Source organism: Musca autumnalis, unplaced genomic scaffold (genome assembly GCF_047663935.1).
Source record: "Musca autumnalis isolate F117 unplaced genomic scaffold, ASM4766393v1 scaffold_5, whole genome shotgun sequence".
Classification (NCBI taxonomy): domain Eukaryota; kingdom Metazoa; phylum Arthropoda; class Insecta; order Diptera; family Muscidae; genus Musca; species Musca autumnalis.
Window position 1 is genome coordinate 118,629,575 of NW_027412088.1, and position 20,716 is coordinate 118,650,290.

The 20,716-nt window shown below is 37.0% G+C and overlaps 1 protein-coding gene across 4 annotated transcripts in view; it reads right to left on the reverse strand.

The window, feature by feature from the left end:
• The window catches only part of sigmar (Tumor necrosis factor alpha-induced protein 8-like protein sigmar), a 139,371-nt gene that overhangs the window by 96,385 nt on the left and 22,270 nt on the right, over positions 1–20,716 (reverse strand). Inside the window, exon 1 of one of the 4 annotated variants that reach the window (XM_073956093.1) lies at positions 13,504–13,685. The exons of 2 other annotated variants lie outside the window; for them this stretch is intronic. The gene's annotated coding sequence lies outside the window, so the exon portion shown is untranslated. Of the gene's footprint in view, positions 1–13,503; positions 13,686–20,716 lie in introns of those variants that run through there. One more of the 4 variants, XM_073956090.1, reaches the window with a different exon arrangement.

Here is a 20,716-nt window from a genome sequence, read left to right on the forward strand (position 1 = left end):
GTTGTTTCGGGCACATGTTCGAATAATATTCTGAAGTTGAGGCGTGTAGTAAATACTATAGTACGGTTTGTTTACAACATACCTAGGAGAAACCACATATCTAGTCATGTACAAAGGTTTCTGGGTTGTTCATTCAAAAATTTTCTAAAATATCGTAATTTGATTTTGTTCTACAATGTTGTGAAGACTGGTAGGCCTATTGCCTTGCGTTCTATGTTTATGTTTTCTAGATCCACCAGAAATCCTCAAGTTTTCATAAATGCTAGGTCCGTGTATGCTAAATCTTTTGTTGTTAGAATAGCTCGCATGTGGATGGTTTACCGCATGACTTGAGAATTTTTTCCCACTCTAACAACGTATTTCGACTTAAATTGATGTCGTTTCTTAACCAATCTCTTGTCCCTTGATTTGAGTGTTGGCAATATCTATCACTGGCATGACTTGTAATATTTTCTGTAGTTTTCACATTCTTTTCTTTATATGGCTGGGGAGCCAACATGTAATTTGAGATCATTTTTATTCTGTTTTTAATGAATATGAATTTATTATTATATAAGTATCAGGCGTATTTTACCTTTGTAATATATTATTGGCCACCTAGGCTTCTTTATTACTGAATAAATAAATAAAATGAAATGAAAAAAAAAATGAAATGAAATACCGAACGTGCTATTCTGTAACTCAAAGTTATCGATACAAAAATTTAGCGACGAATATCAGTAGATCACACTTTAAATGAAATAATGCGCATTCAAAATTAACATAATTCAAATTTCTAAAGAAATTATTTAAATCACTATTGTATATAAAACGATTATGGTTCAAATTACATGTAGAAAAATTCAACTTAAAAATTAAAAAAATCGCACTTAAAACTATAAATGTACGTTTACATATGACTGCAGTGTCGGACAAAACTAAAGCAACCCCTCAGTACATTTTTATACCCTCCACCACAGCGTGGTGCGACCCTATAAAGTATATATTTTCTTGATCAGCGTAAAATTCTAAGTCGATCTATTAGTGTCCGTCCGTCTGTGGTAATCACTCTAGCATCCACAAAAATGCGTCTTTTGTTTGCAGGCAGGTCAAGTTCGATGATGGGCCATATCGGACCACGTTTTGGTATAGCCCCCATATAACGGTACCGCCCGATTTCAGGTATTTTTACGTTTTTAGTCACATTTTCAAGCCGAATTAGCTATAATTTGATATTTAGGGTTCCTAGTGACCAACAAACTTACATTCCAAAAGGTATGGGCATAGGTCCATGTTTTGGTATAGCACCCATATAACGGTACCTACCGATTTTCGGTATTTTGAGAAATTTAACTACAATTATTAACCTACCTAGCTGTAATTTGACATTTGAGTTTATCAATGGTCATGAACTTCTCCACCAAAAATCGTCAACATAGGTCCATGTTTGGTATAGCCCCCATATAAAGGTACCTCCCGATTTTCGGTATTTTGAGAATTTTAGCTACAATTTTTAACCAAACTACCTGTAATTTGCCGTTTGAAGTTCCCAGTGGTCAAAAAACTTTTCTACTAAAAATTGTCAACATTGGTCCATGTTTTGGTATAGCCCCCATATAACGGTACCTCCCGATTTTCGGTATTTTGAGGATTTTAGCTACAATTTCTGACCGAAGTATCTGCAATTCGACATTTGAGGTTCCCACTGGACACAAAACTTTTCCAACAACAATTATCAGCATAGGTCCACACTTTGATTTATCCCCATATAAGGTTGCCAACAAATGGAATACATTTTTGTATGCATTTTTTTAATTTATTTTGGTATCAGTGGTCACAGAATATCTTCGCCACAAATTGTGGACAGGATAGAAAATAATTATTCAATTTTAGTACAGAATATTTAATGGTGGAGGGTATAAAAAGTTCGGCCCGGCCGAATTTAACGCTTTTTACTTGTTTAAAATGATATTTTTTTAAGAAAACAAAGTTATAAATTTATTTTTTATTTTTCTTTTTTTTAGATTCACTTTGGCAGTTTTGTTGAGATGTGTGTTTTACTTGCTATTTGTATGTAGTCAAGCTTAATCTCATATTTGTTGTTTTCAAATTTAAAAACAACAAGTTTAAAGTGGGGTGAAGTTCAAATTGATTACTTTTGGGCTACGAGAGTTTTTAGGTGTTTTCGGTTGAATTCGCATTTAAACGAATTCATCAGTCACACTTATTCTTGAGCTCGAGTCGTCATAAAATTGGGGAAGGGTTCTTTGATATAGAGGATATTAAATTATTAATTATTGCAGGCGATATTGCTTCCCACGCTTCTTTTGCGGCTTCAAATAAATTTTCTTTGGTTTTGCATTTTTTTCGGTTGATTTTTGAGTTAACGATCTCCAACAAGTCCCAATCGGGAGCTAAAATGACGGTATTGGGCAGGCCAATGGAGGACTTCTGTCGAATTGTTTTGGAATCACTCATTAACCCATTTCGATACATGATTTGGCTCGTTATCTTCTAAGTGACATCTCTTCTTTGGCATAAGCCAAACATCGCTCCTTTTAATACGTACGATACTTGAAACGATCAATAATTCCATTAATTTTACGAATTGGTCCAATCCGTTGGCCCGAGAAAAATCCCAGACTATTAAGTTCCGCCTCCACGTTTTACAGCGTTTTTGCAATATTTAGGATTTAAAGGTTGCCCATTTGGTCCACGGCTTTTACCATCTGAATACTATAAATTAAACATAGATTCATCGGAAAACAAGCACAGTCCTCCATTTTTTACACTCCAGTTCAAATGGGTCTTGGCGACTTCCTGTCTGGCTCCTTCTTTTTTGTCAATATGAAAAGTTTGTTTTTGCTGATCGTTGACTGAATAAGCCGGCGTTACCGTTCTTCTGTGAATCGTTATTTTGCTAATTTTTAAATCTAAGGGATTTTTTATTTGACCAGTGGGTGCTGTAGCATCACTTTTGCATGAATGTGAACAATATCGGCTAATGTTTTGGTGTAGCCTCTTTATTAGAGATGGACAGTGGGTAAATACCTACCCTATATCAAGAGAACATCTGGTACTGAAAATGGGGTCTCTGGGTCCATGTTTTCATATAACCCCCATATAACCGTACCTCCCGATTTAAGGTATTTTTCACCTATTAGCTACATTTTACAACCAAATTGGCTGTAATTTGGCACAGTGAGTCCTCAATGAGTATAAAATATCCTTGCAAACATTTGTCAACGTAGGTCCACATTTTCTTATAGCCCCCATATAAGGGTATCCCGATTTCGAGTATTTACCCAAATATAGGGTAAAAACTCTTTATCTGCGAACCACTTGACGTAGGCTGACAAAATTTGGCTCAAAACTTTCTTATATCAATAGTATTAAAGGTATTGAAAATGGAGTCCCTGGGTCCATGTTTTGGTATAGCCTCCTTATAGCCGTACCTCCCGATTTAATGTATTTTTCATCTATTAGCCACATTTTACAACCAAATTAGCTGTAATTTGGCACAGTGAGTCCTCAAGGAGTATAATATATCCTTCAACATATTTGTCAACGTAGGTCCACGTTTTCCTGTAGCCCCCATATAAGGTACCCCGATTTCGAGTATTTACCCACCCAAATATAGGGTAAAAACTCTTTATCTGCCAAACCACTTGACGTAGGCTGACAAAATTTGGCTCAAAACTTTCATATATCAATAGTATTAAAGGTATTGAAAATGGAGTCCCTGGGTCCACGTTTTGATATAGCCGTACCTCCCGATTTTAGAAACCCATATTGGGGCTACAAGAAAACGTGGACCTACGTCGACAATTTTTTGCAAGAATATTTTATACATATTGGGAACTCACTGTACAAAATTACAGTCAGTATGATTGTAAAATGTGGCTAATAGGTAAAAAATACCTAAATCGGGACGTACGGCTATTTGGGACTATATCAAAACATCGAACCAGGGACTCCATTTTCAATACCTTTAATACTATTGATATATGAAAGTTTTGAGCCAAATTTTGTCAGCCTACGTCAAGTGGTTTGGCAGATAAAGAATTTTTACCCTATATTTGGGTAAGTACTCGAAATCGGGATACCCTTATATGGGGGCTATAAGAAAATGTGGACCTACGTTGACAAATGTTTGCAAGGATATTTTATACTCATTGAGGACTCACTGTGCCAAATTACAGCCAATTTGGTTGTAAAATGTAGCTAATATGTGAAAAATACCTTAAATCGGGAGGTACGGTTATATGGAGGATATATGAAAACATGGACCCAAGTGGTTCGACAGTTAACGAGTTTTTACCCACTTTTGGGTAAATACTCTAAATCGGGGTACCCTTATATGGGGGCTACAGGAAAACGTGGACCTACGTTGACAAATATGTGCAAGGATATATTATACTCCTTGAGGACTCACTGTGCCAAATTACTGCCAATTTGGTTGTAAAATGTGGCTAATAGATGAAAAATACCTTAAATAGGGAGTTACGGCTATATGGGGGCTATATCAAAACATGGACCCATTGACTCCATTTTCAATGTCTTTAATACTATTGATATAAGAAAGTTTTTTTTTGCCAAATTTCGTCAGCCTACGTCAAGTTGGTTTACCCAACATTTGGGTAAATACTCGGGTATTTACCCACTTGCTTAAAGTATTGTAAAACTGTCCAGTTTGAAACGATTTCACATCATATACCCCAGAATTGGGTGTAAGATGTTGTATTGGCGATTCAATATAGTAAATACCCAAATAAATACCCACAAATGGGTATTTACCCGGTAAATACCGTCTCCACTCTTTATAGCGGTACCTTCCGATCTTCGGTATTTTGGGTATTTAAGCCACATTTGCCTACTAAATTAGCTTTAATTTGGTACTTAGGGTTCCTAGTGGTCACAAAACATTTCCACCAAAAATTGTGGACCTGGGTCCACGTTTGGGTATAGCCCCCAAATAACGATGCCTCCAGATTTTCAGTATTTTGAGGATTTAAGCTAAATGTTCCGAAAATCAATTATTTCGCCTGTAATAATTAATAATTCAGTATCATCTGTGCCTAAAAGATGTGCCTGTGTCATCCAGAATAGAGAATATGGAACGAAATATTGATTTCAAATGTACTGAGGGGGTGCTTTAGTTTTGGCCGACAATGTATATTTAGAAAATCCAGGGGATTTTGATCGTCAATTCCTTTGCGTGCGTATACATACGTATAAATTTTCATAAAGGATGTTTACCCGACAAGCTCTTATGTAAATATGGTGTAATATTCGACAAATTGGTTGAATTGTCAGAATTTTAATGATGTGGAGGGATATTTTTAGTTCCATCGAATAGAGATTCAAACGGAAGATGTAGAATAATCCTAACATTTCATAAGTACATATATATTGAACTTTAATTTTTAAATTGTGTATATTGGTCAATTATTTCAGAATTACGTATTATCAGGAAATATGACGACCATGGTGATATTTTTCCTTCTTTTATTGTTGATGCTAATCGATACCACCAATATGTACATTTTTATGTATATCAGTAAATACACAGCAAACCAATCGTTCCGACATCGTAACGAAATCGGAACAAAATTCTGACGATACGTCCGATATCTAATCCGAAATCGTAACGATATCTTAACGAAAGTTGTATGAAGTGGTTGACATAATTTCGGAACGAAATGTCGGAGCGACATCGGATCGATTTCGGTCCGATTTCGTAACGAAATCTGTAGAAAATCCTTTTGAAATTCGGAAAGGAAATTTCTTTCCGACATTCGTTTAGAAATCGGAACGAAATCTGAACGACTTTGCTTCCGAAATTGTTCAGACGTGTCGGACATCAGACATTTGGTTTGCTGGATATATCCTCAAAATATTTCGTTCGTTCTGAAAATAGTTATTATTTTCTCAGACATTTTTTCCCCGCAATTCTGGAGGTTTCCAAATGATCCCCAATTTCATTCATTATTTCATAAAATGTATCCATCTCGAATTTGTAATGTGTCATAAGGATCCTCCATATGTCGCAGAATTTTATTTTTTTCTATGTAAGGAAATGTATCTCTGCTTCCCTTTTTATTTGCAATGAAATATACTGCAAAGCCATTTCTTAAAAATGTCATTTTCATTGATTTTTTGGTTTAAAATATGAAAATTCGTTAATGTCGGTAGACTTAACGAATCTTTTTTTTCGTCGGTAACTGACCGATGATTTTCGATAATTACCGACATAAACTACCGACAAAAATCGGTAAAATTTGTATACAGAATAGCACTTTTTTTTTTTTTTATTTACTTATGTCTATAGATACAAGATCCTTACAGACTACGTTAATTATATATATATATATATATTTACAAATATTAGGAGTGCCAAGGGATTATATTCATTGTGATCCATTTAAGTATAATATTATTTTTCTCTTCAATACATCACGGTTTTCAGACAGATCAATCAGACGGCAGTGACTGTATACTCCAGCCTCTATGTCGGAGACAGAACAATAAAAATTGTTTTTGTAGCGATTCTATTGAGTTAGAGTGGATGTTATATACTGGATTCCAAATAATTGAACCATATTCTAATATGCAACGCACAAATGATATGTATAGTTGTTTAGTTATAAGTGGATCAGAAAATTCTTTAATCCATCTTTTTATAAAACCCAAAGTTTTATATGCTTTGTTAGTAGTAAATGAAATGTGATCTCTAAAGTCTAGCCTGTGATCTAAAAGGATTCCAAGGTCATTAATGGAATTTACAGATTCAACTGGTCGTTCATTACCGACAAATAAGGTAGATTAACTAATATACTTAAGTTAACCCGCTCCATAGCCATTTGAGGCCTCTGCAGTATGTTAGCAAGGCTGTGGCGTCGGAAGAGGAGAAGTGAGACAGGGATTCCGTCATGTGAACGCCAAAAATCCTGTGCCTTTTGGCACTCAATCTAGGACACAGACAGAGAAGATGTTCAATTGACTCCGTCTCCTCTACGTCCTCACACAGCCTACAGTAGTCACTGCTGATGTTATCCCATTTGCAAGTCATAGATCTAATGTTGCAGTGAGCAGTGATAATCCCAACAGCAACTCTGATCTCCGACTTGCACAACGAGAGAAGAGAAACAGTTCTACGCGCCGAGATTACCGGCCAGATTGACTTTGCAAGCCGACATCCAGGAGCATCCAGCCAAGTTCTTTTGGCTTTCTCAAAGTAGAACCTGGTGGGTTTGTCTATGAAATGACAAAGCGGAGGTTTCACACCAACCTCCATTTGCATGTTGCTTGATTGTGATCCCCGCCTCGCCAGTTCATCCACAATCTCATTTCCCTCAACACCACAGTGACCAGGTACCCAACAAAATCTTACTGACATACCACAGGTTTTCAAGATAGACCTACAATCTCGAACGATGCTAGACTTTATAGTGGAAGACCCTACTGCTTTTAGCGCTGCCTGGTTGTCAACATATATAGTGACTGCCCTGTTTGCTAAGTCCGTCCTTCCCACTAGTGCCTCTAGGGCCTTCAATATTGCAAAGACCTCTGCCTGGAAAACACTGCAGTTGTCATTAAGTTTAAACGAGTACCTAATGTTCAGTTCAGCAGAGTACACACCAGCACCAGTTCCATCTTCCATCTTCGACCCATCAGTGAAGATAGATAGGCTATCCGGAATTGGTCTGCACTGGACCCATTCATCCCTATCGGGTATTAAAACGTCAGTTGTGGGATTCTGTAACTCATTTTTGCTGTTATCGATAATTGTTGGTAAAATTAAAATGCTTATAATTTCGATAATTAACGAAATTTTTCGGTAAGTTAACGATGAATAAAAAGTAGTCGCTAGCCTCTACCGATACAAACAGTGATGCCAACTTTTCCTTGTGTTTTTAGTCATAATTTTGCGATTTAATTTTACCGATTTTTGTCGGTAACAGCAAAAATGAGTTACAGAATCCCACTACAGGTATAGTGAAGTCAAGAGTTGGTAAAATGTAATCGGTCTCACCCCCTCTGTTTCCAAGCAATAGCTGACTACACAACCGCTGTAGAACGTTTGCATGGCCAAACAATGAGCAACGCCACATGCCAAGTTCCCTAAGCCTCAAGGAACACCTGTAGTGGGATTCTGTAACTCATTTTTGTTGTTATCGATAATTGTCGGTAAAATTAAAATGCTTATAATTTCGATAATTAACGAAATTTTTCGGTAAGTTAACGATGAATAAAAAGTAGTCGCTAGCCTCTACCGACACAAACCGTTATGCCAACTTTTCTTTATGTTTTTAGTCATAATTTTGCGATTTAATTTTACCGATTTTTGTCGGTAACAGCAATCCCACTACTGGAGGCCTGATACTGTACCAAAATGTCCAGAGGTTGGATATTTAAAACAGCATTCAGCGCCGCCTGGGGTGTGCTTTTAATAGCTCCAGTAATAAGAATTGACGCGGCACGTTGCACACTACTTAGCTTAGAAAGGTTTGATTTCTTGCTGAGTGCGTGCCACCAAACAAGACAACCATAGGTCAGGATAGGACAAACCACAGTCCTATACAGCCAGTGTATTACATGTGGTTTGAAACGCCAGCTCTTACCTATGGTATTCTTGCAAGAATATAGTGCAATTAAACCTCTCTTTGTTCGCTCCTCGGTATTCCTCTTCCAACAAAGCTTGTGGTCGAGGACCACACCAAAGATACTTTACTTCCGTGGAGAGACTTAATTGTACACTATCTAGAGTTGTTGGAACGAAGGCAGCAATCTTTCTCTTCCTGGTGAAAAGTCCATTATGGTGGGCCCAACGTGAGAGCTTCACTAGAGCACCTTGCATAAGTTCAGACAGCGTAGATAAGAATTTCCCGCTTATTAGAATGACTACGTCATCCGCATACGCTACCACCTTGGTTTTTAGCTTGTCGAACTCCGTAAGTATTCCGTTCAGCACCAGAAGCCACAGCAGGGGTGATAAAACTCCTCCCTGTGGCGTTCCTCTGGTGACCGACTTCTTCATAGAACTCTCTCCTAAGCTTGAATTGATTAGCCTACTATCAAGCATTCTATCGATCCAATTTATTAGAATTGAGGGGACACCTAGTGATTCTAGAGCAGAGTGAATTGATTCAAGTTTCACGTTATTAAACGCGCCTTCTATGTCTAAGAAAGCACCTAAGGTGAAACTTGAATCATCCATATTCTTCTCTATACAACCCACAACCTCGTGTAGCGCAGTGTCTGCCGATTTCCCTTTTACGTAAGCGTGTTGAGAGGTGCTTACAAGGTCATGATTTATATAAGATCTGATTTCCAAATCTAGTAGCCTTTCTAAAGTCTTTAGAAGAAAGGAGGAAAGACTTATCGGTCTATAGTCTTTCGGCAGAGTGTCACTTGGTTTCCCAGCTTTGGGAATGTATGTCACAGTTACCTTCTTCCATAGCGCCGGTATGTACGATATCAGAATGCATGCCCTAAAAATCCTCCTTAGCTTTGATATCAAAACATGCGGTGCGTTTTGAAGCATCGCTGGGATGATACCGTCAGGCCCGGGAGACTTGAGTTTGTCCAGGAGCCCTCATTCCTCTTGATGCTCCCAATGGTTTTCCGGTCCTTTGAGATCACCTTCCGGAATCTTGCCGCTGCGCTAACTCCCTCTATAGTCTCACTAAAGCTTATCCAAGAATTCCTCTTGGCCTTCCTAACCTCACTCTTATACTTATTGAAAGTACATATCTCTATAGAGATCCCAATCAGTATCTAGTTTGGTCCTACTAGCTTTGTTGTATGCCCGCCTACTGGTTTTTCTTAGATTGGCTAAATCCTTATTCCACTGGCTGAGATCTCCTACCAGGATACGTTAATGGGCAGGTCTTCTCATAGCAATCTTTAAGAACCTTTGTGAGACCTTCTACCTGAGTGTCAATTTCCCCTGTTGTGCGAGGTTCACAAATTTCACACAACCTGGAAGTGACAAGAGATTTAAAAGATTCCCAGTTGATCTTTCTTGGATTCCTATGAGGCGGTTGCCGCTTACTTCTGCAAGAGACATGAAAGTGTATCGCTCTGTTGTCCGAAAAGGAGCGCTCTTCCGATACTCTCCAGTCTGTTACAGAAGTATCTTCCATATTTGTAAGGGTTAGGTTTATCACCTCCTCCCTTCCCCTATTACGGAAGGTGGCAGTATTGCCCCTATTACATACTCGTAGATTATCAGTTAAAATAAAATCCGTATTCGATTTTACTCACCCCTTGTTTTTGTGTCACTGCTCCCCCAGTGGAAGTGATGAGCATTAGCGTCACAGCCCATTATCAAATTTGCACTGCTCATCGTCTCCTCCACTAGCTTCCGCAGCAGTCTGCCGGGTGGGTCAGGAGCTTCATACGGCATGTAGACCGAGGCTCTTCCAGAACCTACTTCTAGCCTCACTACAGTCGTATCTCCGTCACTGTAATTGTAGAGTTGAATAAGGTTTAAACTTTTCTTAGCTACTATACAGGTTATTACCTTCTCCCCGTAATGTGCGGAGAATAACGCCCATCGTTTAGCCCAGAAACCCTATTCTTATAAAAATAGGGCTCCTGGACCAAAGCCATGTCTACTTCGGTTTTTGTGAGGGAGATGAGAAGTTCGACAGCCGCAGCCCTGCAATGATGCAGATTAATCTGCATCACGCGGAGCCCTTGCTGCCGAGCCTCTCTACTGTAACTTCGCGGCACGGAACCGAAGGCAACCAGACCCGAAGTACAGTTCCCCCTCACAATCCTTTATGTAGCTGGCGCTTTTGTTGTCCATGGCGAATTTTATCACCGTACCTCCTCTTTCCTTCAAAGAGTACACTGCTTTCCAGCTAGCAGTAGAGAGACACCTATTCTGCTTCTGGATAATCTTCAGCACATCTGCTACATCCTGATCCGGAGGTGGCACCCATGCTGTGGCTCTGCGTGGAAAGTTTTGTCGCGTAGCCCACTTTTGCACCAGAACACTTTTTTATTATGTTGAACTATAATAACTGTTGAACTATAATTTAACTGTTGGCGGCATTGTGTTTTAAACGAGTCCCATATTGCATAGGTTTTAGCAATATTCGTGATAAAGTAAAAAAGTCAAGACCCATATCTCGGGAAGTATGGACTTCCCCCCGAAATGCTATATATCTTTGTATTCAGGGTGCCAAGGACTACCTATGGTGAAAATTTCAGACCGATCCGAGAGGTGCCCTAAAGGACACTAGTTTCGTTTATCTTTATATATCAATAATTTGTTTTGGCATAAGTTGAATATGCGGACTGTATTCGGATCGATGATAAAAAAAATTTCGGTTTGAAGGAAAATTTTGTTCGCGTTAGCCGAGATTTGTTCCTGTCCATAGGAGAAAGTCTTAAATCCCCGGCCGAAGGCCGGCTATATGTGAACTAAATGCGTTTTAAACTAAACTAAAAAATTTGAAATTTTTTTTTTTAAATTGTAAGTTTTTCCTAAGTAGCCGTCCTTCGGCCGGGGATTTAAGACTTTCTCCTATGGACAGGAGCCAATTTAGGGCACGAAAACAACATTTTTTTTAATTTAAAAATTTTTCTTACTTTCACAAGGGAATTTTCGGAACTTAAGAGGCCCATATCTCGGGAAGTATGGACTCCCCCCGGAAAAGTTTATATATTTGTGATCAGGACAACAAGATCTACCTGTGGTAATTTTTCCAGATTTTTCCGCCAGGTGGGAGAGTATTCTATTTATGCCTGATATATTTTTTGGCGTGATCAGCATTGCAAGCCCTATCTGTGGTAAAAAATATAAGGTCTATCCGGTCCAAACATTCATACTACTTCAATGTGCTACATACAAACTTAAACAAAAAACGGCTTAACTCTAGTTTAGTAAAAACTCTCCGATTTTTCTGAAATTTTTTCCAGAGGTAGATATTTTTGCGCTGATCACGGAAATGTATAATTTTATTGGGGGGACGGACCCGGTTACCCAGTTATTGGACCCGAAAGTCCGGGTACAAAACCCGGGTTAGACCCGGCTCTACTGAACCGATTGCTGCAAAATGGATATATTGGAAAGCTCAACAAGTGGTCATATGATAGGATTATTTTCAGGTGGTCAGTTGATATAACCTAAAAACTGATTTTTGGACCCGGATTTTTCCATAAAACCCTCAAAAAGTCGAAAACGGGTCCATTATGGGCGCCCGCTTAATTTATGTCAGATTATAGCTCGCACTTTAACCTTTCCAAAATGGCGCTATATGTTGTAATACCTTCTCTGGATCCAGAGATATGGCTCTTAGAATCTCGAAAACCCGGTTTCTCCAAGTGGCTATTTATAGAAAAAATTATTATTATTAAAAAACATTTCGTTCCCGTTCTCGAGATTTGCCCCTGTCCATAGGAGAAAGTCTTAAATCCCCGGCCGAAGGCCGGCTATGTAAAGAAATATTTATAATTTAAAAGAAAAATGTGTTCCCGTTCCCTAGATTTGCACCTGTCCATAGGAGAAAGTCTTAAATCCACGGCCGAAGGCCGGCTATTTAAAAAAAATTTATCATTTAAAAGAAATTTTCGTTCCCGTTCCCGAGATTTGCGCCTGTCCTTGGAGAAAGTCTTAAATCCCCGAACGAAGGCCGGCTACTTAAAAAAATATAATTTAAAAGAAAATTGTGTTCAATTTAGAAATTTAAAATTTCCCATAGACACCTATAAGGTAAAGAAATGAGCCCCACAGAACCGAGTTCTGAAGATTCTAAGGACCATATCTCTGGATCCAGAGAAGGTATTTCAACATATAGCACCATTTTGGAAAGGTTAAAGTGCGAGCTATAATCTGACATAGCGGGCGCCCATAATGGACCCATTTTCTACTTTTTGAAAGTTTTATGGAAAAATCCGGGTCCAAAAACCAGTTTTTAGGTTATATCACCTGACCACCTGAATATAATCCCATCATATGACCACTTTTTGGTTAGGTATTTCCATAAGCTTTCCAATGATACTCATTCTGGTCCAATAAACGGGTAGCCGGGTCCGTCCCCCAAGAAAATTATACATTTCCGTGATCAGCGCAAAAATATCTACCTCTGGCAAAAATTTCAGAAAAATCGGAGAGTTTTTACTAAACTAGAGTTAAGCCAAATATCAAATATCCTCCTCCCTCACATAGGAGTGTAGAATACAAAAATGGTAGTTAATAAAAACATCCTTCGCCATTCCCCTTCGCCGTACCTCACAATGACCTCATTTTTCAATGTAATTAGTTAAGACATCTATAATATAGAGTCTATATTCACTATCACAAGTTTCAAACATTCCCATTTCATTACTTTTTAAAGGAAGCAATTATAAGTTTGGGATAAAGCCATGCAGCATGAACTTCGGAATGAGTACCCTCAATAACTCCTTACATTCCTTTTTACAATATACATTGCAAAGGAATTAATTTCACTTCCTTCACTTATATTTTTTCACACAAATATGTTGACATTACTTTGTATTATAAATTACCTTTTGGTGCTGGATTTACTTTCGAGTAATATCTACAAACATGAAATATTTAAACAATAAAAATGACGCACATCTATGAAACACAATTATAAATATAAATAATTAAGATTGTTTTCGGAACAAACTAGTTCAAATGAAGTATTCCCATGAAAGTACCATTGGAACTATATCCGACGCTTTTGTTGATCTAGTTCGTCCCGTTCATCTTGTTTCGTTTGCTTAAGCGGTGTTTACACTAACCATCAATGTCGTATGAGCTGTCACTTCTTTTATCCATTCGACATTCTCTATTGCGGGGTTTACATTCGGCATCGTCTCGTGATTTCAAAGGCGTTTCGTGATTTCGCGCGGAATCAAGCAAAATTTATCATGATTTCGCATACAAAAATGAATCGTCTCATTTCGTGATTTCAGCAAAATAAACATCGAAATCACAGTGCACATGATATACAACCCTGTTTTTGCCTAACTAAGCGTTTACACCAGACAGTTTGTCTTCATCGAGTGGATTTCGTAAATGTAAACCAAGCAATAGACAAGTTGTGGGATTTTGACAATCAATACATGAAGTCAACAGTCCTCTCATTTGTAAACGCAGGGTAAAGTAGAGTACACATTGTCAGTTTTTAATGACGATTTTTTGCAACTATCGATAACTCTCCAACCGTCGAGCAACCACAAAATATTTTGTGGTTGCATGATGAATGACAAAAATGAACGGCCACACTGGCAAGCAACAACAAGCTGTCATTCAAAACTGACAATGTGTACCCAGCTTCAAATATAGGGATACGCAGTGAATTGCCATAATCGGGTTTTCGATTATTCGGTTTTCGTAAAACACTTAAAACTCGATTTTCGGTTATAGCCCGTTTAGACTATACCCTTATACGATGATTAAGGGCATTACCTCGATTTAAGTGCTTAATCCATCCAAATCCACCCTGATTTACCATACAAAATATAATCAACTCAAAACTTGGATTTGTTTTAAATCAAATGTTAAATCGAAACATTTTGATATACAACACTGCTTTTTGCTCCTAAAAATGCAACTATTGCAGTCTGTACCAATATTGGCAACTATGTTCATGTGCCGTTTATTTACTAGGGTTATGACTTTTTGACCTTTTTTCTCAAAAATGATTTCACGTAGCGAGAGTGAATGAACTTTTGCCTATTAATGCCAAAAATAACAACGTTCATTCCATTTAATTATTAAAAAAGGTCAACCACAAACCACTTTAAAAAAAAAAAATTGGAAAATCCTATATCCTGTTGCACGAATAAATGACATTTTGCCTATTAATGACTAAAATAATTTTTATTCCATTTAAATATTGAAAACGGTCCGGCAAAAAACACAGGGATATGAGGTTGTAAAAAATTCATAACCCTATTATTTACATTTTTCAAATAACTGTAAACACAAACACACAAAAACTAACAGAAGCGGAAAAATAGAAAAAATATTAAATAAAAATAAAATGGATGTAGCTTCAATTTAATATAAATTGTAAACAACATATTTAATAGCAATTTGTCAGATTATTTTTTGCAGTATTCCATTCCATTTTTAATTTTCAAGCAATTCTTTTTGCAAATTCGCGTATGTATACGTAAACAAAGATCAGCTGACTGGCATTTTATATCATTTTATACCCTGGTTACACTATTGAAGGTTAACCCACTGGGTTTAAAAATAACAACGTTCATTCCATTTAATTATTAAAAAAGGTCAACCACAAACCACTTTAAAAAAAAAAAAATTGGAAAATCCTATATCCTGTTGCACGAATAAATGACATTTTGCCTATTAATGACTAAAATAATTTTTATTCCATTTAAATATTGAAAACGGTCCGGCAAAAAACACAGGGATATGAGGCTGTAAAAAATTCATAACCCTATTATTTACATTTTTCAAATAACTGTAAACACAAACACACAAAAACTAACAGAAGCGGAAAAATAGAAAAAATATTAAATAAAAATAAAATGGATGTAGCTTCAATTTAATATAAATTGTAAACAACATATTTAATAGCAATTTGTCAGATTATTTTTTGCAGTATTCCATTCCATTTTTAATTTTCAAGCAATTCTTTTTGCAAATTCGCGTATGTATACGTAAACAAAGATCAGCTGACTGGCATTTTATATCATTTTATACCCTGGTTACACTATTGAAGGTTAACCCACTGGGTTTAATAGATCCAGTGGGTTAATCTTTGCTGGTTACACTTAGCTTTTCGAGGATATAAACTGTCAGCTGTTGTTTGTTTACGTATACATACAAAATAACTAATAAAGTCGTGTTTTACACTTTTACAATTTCTCGTATGAGATATCGTCCCTTTTTTGCTCATATTGGTATATTTTACACACAGGGATACATTTTTGTATCATGGTATCAAGCGTACTTTTTGTTAAAAAAGTGTCTAATAGCTAATTTAGACTAGCCATAAATCCTCGACTGGATTTAATAAATCCAGTACAAATCTCATTGCATTTAGATATACATTTTGGAGGATTTAAATGGCAGTCAGCTGATTTTTGTTCATAGCACAATTACCAAGGTAGATGCATCAGCCCATCTGAACGAATTTGAAACGTTAAAAGAATTTTTTGTAAATTGAATTCGTCTCAAAAAACACACGTCAAATTACCAATTTATTATTTAATACTGAAAATGTTAGCACATTATGCTACTAATGCTAACTTAAGAGCAAATAAAGAATTATTTTATCGCAGTTTGTCCATCTAAAATAAATAAACGAATTATTTTATCATTTAGACATCATAAATATTAGTCTTGGTTGATTAAAGTCAACTTTGTACATCAAAACAAATTTAATTTTTCCGCCTTGTTTACAAATTGTTACATTTTAAATTATTTTTAGTGTAGCAATCATGGTACAAATACACAGGTAGCCGCATCGGCAATTGTTGGTAACATAAGATGTCAAAATTTGACATCAATTCAATGCAATTGACACATTATGTTACCATCAGCTGGCTTGATAATGCTACCTGTATTATTGTACCATGGTAGCAATTCACCGATGCATCTACCTTGTTTCTTGTGCCAGCTTGCAACTTTTTGTATTTTCTAGCAACATGTTGCAAAAAACAGAGTTGTATACGAGGATTTATGCCAGATTTAAAACAAATCCACTCAATACGAGGATTTATTTTCCCAGCAAAAAGTTTGCATCCACGGAAGCAGTTAAATCACTGGTGCAAGTGTCACGAAGTGCTTCTTTTTCTATGAATTCCTCAGTGAATTTTACAAGGGAGCGCGCAGAAAGGAAGCACTCCATTTTGCTTCCGCAGCACGCAGTTAGGAAGCACTTCATTTTGCTTCCGCAGCACGCAGCTAGGAAGCACTCCATTTTTACAATTTTTACCACTTTTACGAGTTTTGCGTTCCCGTACACAAAATTTGTATGAAAATCGTTTACGACTTTTACCACTTTGTAAAGTACGGGAACAGGCCATTAATAAGACATTTTAGTTTTATTCTTATAGGCCGTTTATATATAACAAGGTTAACCCAGTGGGTCTGGGTTTCAAATGTCATTTCCATTGTATATACTTAAAACAAATCCTCATAAAGAAGGTTAACCTTGCAAAAAACTATAATATAAACGCCGTATTACTTTAATTTCATTTGTTGAATGAAAATTGAATTTTTTATCGTTTATACATAAAAGTGCTTGTTGGATGTAATCCAAATGTGAGGAAAAGGATTGCCTTTTTCATTAGTCCACTGGAAGCGCATCCATGCATGTAATGAAATCCTCACTCCAACTTGCACCACTTCCATTTTTTTTTGCTGGGTTTGTATGGGAAATCTGGTAGATTTTGGCAGGATTTAGCAAATAAAAACTGATAATGGGCTAAATCCGACTAATGGTGTCATATCTAAATGGCATATAATGTAAAAAACATATATAATATCTCATTTAGACTAGCAATAAATCCCCGACTGGATTTAATAAATCCAGTACAAAGCTCATTGCATTTAGATATACATTTTGGAGGATTTAAATGGCAGTCAACTGATTTTTGTTCATAGCACAATTACCAAGGTAGATGCTTCAGCCTATCTGATCGAATTTGAAACGTCAAAATAATTTTTTGTCAATTGAATTCGTCTCAATAAACATACGTCAAATTGCAAATTTATTTACTAATGCTAACTAAAGAGCAAATAAAGAATTATTTTATTGCAGTTTGCCCATCTAAAATAAAATAATAATAAATAAACGAATTATTTTATCGCTTAGACATCGTAAATATTAGTCTTGGTTGATTAAAGTCAACTTTGTACATCAAAACAGATTTAATTTTTCCGCCTTGTTCACAAATTTTTACAATTTAAATTATTTTATTGTACCAATTCGCCGATGCATCTACCTTGTTTCTTGTACCAGCTTGCAACCTTTTGTATTTTCTAGCAACATGTTGCAAAAAACAGAGTTGTATACGAGGATTTATGCCAGATTTAAAACAAATCCACTCAAGACGAGGATTTATTTTTGTATGGGAAATCTGGTAGATTTTGGCTGCATTTAGCAAATAAAACCTGCTAATGTGCTAAATCCTGCTAATGAAGTCATATCTAAATGGGATATAATTTTATGATTTTCAAATAACTTTAGATTTATTAACTCCATAAAATCTCATGCGACCAATCGTAAACGTGTAAAACACGACAAACTCTGTTGCAAAAACAGTTGCAACTTTTGGTACTTTTTGAGTAGAGTTAGATTTTTTTGCACAAATACCGAATACAACACTGTATTTTAGGTGGATTTGTGCCAGATTTAAAATAAACCCAGTCGTGAGAGGATTTAATTTTTGTATGGCAAATCTGGTCAGATTTGACCAGATTAAGCAATAAATCCTCATAAAGTGGGTTAACCCGGCAAAAAACTGTAGTGTAACCGCACTATTAGACTAGTCTAAACAACTAGGATTTGAAAGTTGGATTTAGAAATCGAGTCGATTTAAAATGACTAGTCTAAACGAGCTATTAGTCGATTATTTCAGAGTGTTCTAAAAGACAACTTTCGATTAATCGTTAACCACCGAAAACCGATTATAATCGAATATAATAGACCTTTTTCGTTGATGCGATCCGTGATGGTTATATGTATAAAAACAAGTCGGCTTTGCCGACAGAGATATACCCTCAGCCTATCTGTATTTAAACTATCATCTAAGGACAGATCGAATGTATTTAAAGTCTTTTCAGAATTTTGTGGCCCGTTTTGGACATTTGAAATTGCCGACAAAAATGTGGATTAGGATTAAAATTCAAAAGTGTTGGGGAGGAGGTACTTAAAAGAATGGACCAGCATAGTCCATTAAGAAAGCGGCAAGAGGCAGCTAATGCATATGGCTTCAACAGAAATAAAAGAGCAGGTATTAAAGTGAACTTATCCGCAATTTTGTGTGGGAGGTACGCAAAGGAGTGGATAAATATAATGCATATTCAAAACTGATATACCACTGGTAGATATATTAGGATGTGTAATGTATGGACATCAGTCACTCCCTTCAAGACTTATGGTGCGCACAATTTTTCCGAAAAATTTTTAACTTTTGTGGGGGAGGTACCTGAAGGAATGTACCGATATGGATTATCTTCGAACTTAAGCTAAGTTTGGACAAAATATGACGAAGGTCAAATTTTTGGACCAAATCGGCAAATCCGTTCGAGAGTTATCTTGCGCTCCAACCACTACAAACGGTTTTATAGGGTTTTTTGTATTTTCAGGCTATTTCTCAGGAAGTATGGGCTTGCCCCAGATAAAACTGTACCGTCGTATGGGAGGCGGTGAATACAAGATGTTACAACAAAAACCGGTCCTAAACTGAGCTTTTCCTAAATTTTGTGTGGGAGGTACCCGAAGTAGTGGACCGATTGAATCCTTATCGGAACCTCATCTAAGTCTGGTAAAAATTTCACGATATGCAAAGTATGGACCACACCAGTTTCTCCCTTCCAGATTTATCGTGCGCACAAATTATCCGAACATTTTCGAACTTTTGTGGGGGGGGGGGGGGGGGGGTACCAGAAGGAGAGGACCGATATAATCCATCTTCGAACTTAAACTAAGTTTGGAGAAAATATTACGAAAGCCAAATTTTGGACCCAATCGGCTCATCAGTTCGAGAGTTATCGTGCGCACCAGCCAACCAGACAGACAGAGGGACATTGCTAAATCGACTCCAAATTGTCTGAAACACATTTTGTCCAAACATACTTGGAGTCTAAAATCATTATTTCGATGAGGCACATTTTAGCATAAATGCTGAGGGTATAAAAAGTACCGTCGATTATGCGGTTTTAGCACACCCAATAGTCAACTACGACTAATAGTCGACCACGATTAATAGCCGACTACGAATAATAGGTCTGTACGATAACTTCGCAAGTGAAAAGTACTTGCAAGTACTCAGCAAGTTCTCAGTAAACTTTGGACCAAATCGGCAAATCCGTTCGAGAGTTATCTTGCACTCAAACCACTACAAACGGTGTTATAGGGGTTTTTTGTATTTTCAGGCTATTTTCTCAGGAAGTATGAACTTGCCCCAGATAAACCTTGTACCGTCGTATGGGAGGCGGTGAATACAAGATGCTACAACAAAAACCGAAGCGATTCGAGAGCTGGTCCTAAACTGAACTTTACCGAAATTTTGTGTGGGAGGTATCCGAAGAAGTGGACCGATTGAGTCCTTATTGGAACCTCATCTAAGTCTGGTAAAAATTTCACGATATGCAAGGTATGGACCACATCAGTTTCTCCCTTCCAGATTTATCGTGCGCACAAATTATCCGAACATTTTCGAACTTTTGTGGGGGGGGGGGGGGGTACCAGAAGGAGAGGACCGATATAATCCATCTTCGAACTTAAATTAAGTTTGGAGAAAATATTACGAAAGCCAAATTTTGGACCCAATCGGCTCATCAGTTCGAGAGTTATCGTGCGCACCAGCCAACCAGACAGACAGAGGGACATTGCTAAATCGACTCCAAATTGTCTGAAACACATTTTGTCCAAACATACTTGGGGTCTAAAATCATTATTTCGATGAGGCACATTTTAGCATAAATGCTGAGGGTATAAAAAGTACCGTCGATTATGCGGTTTTAGCACACCCAATAGTCAACTACGACTAATAGTCGACCACGATTAAT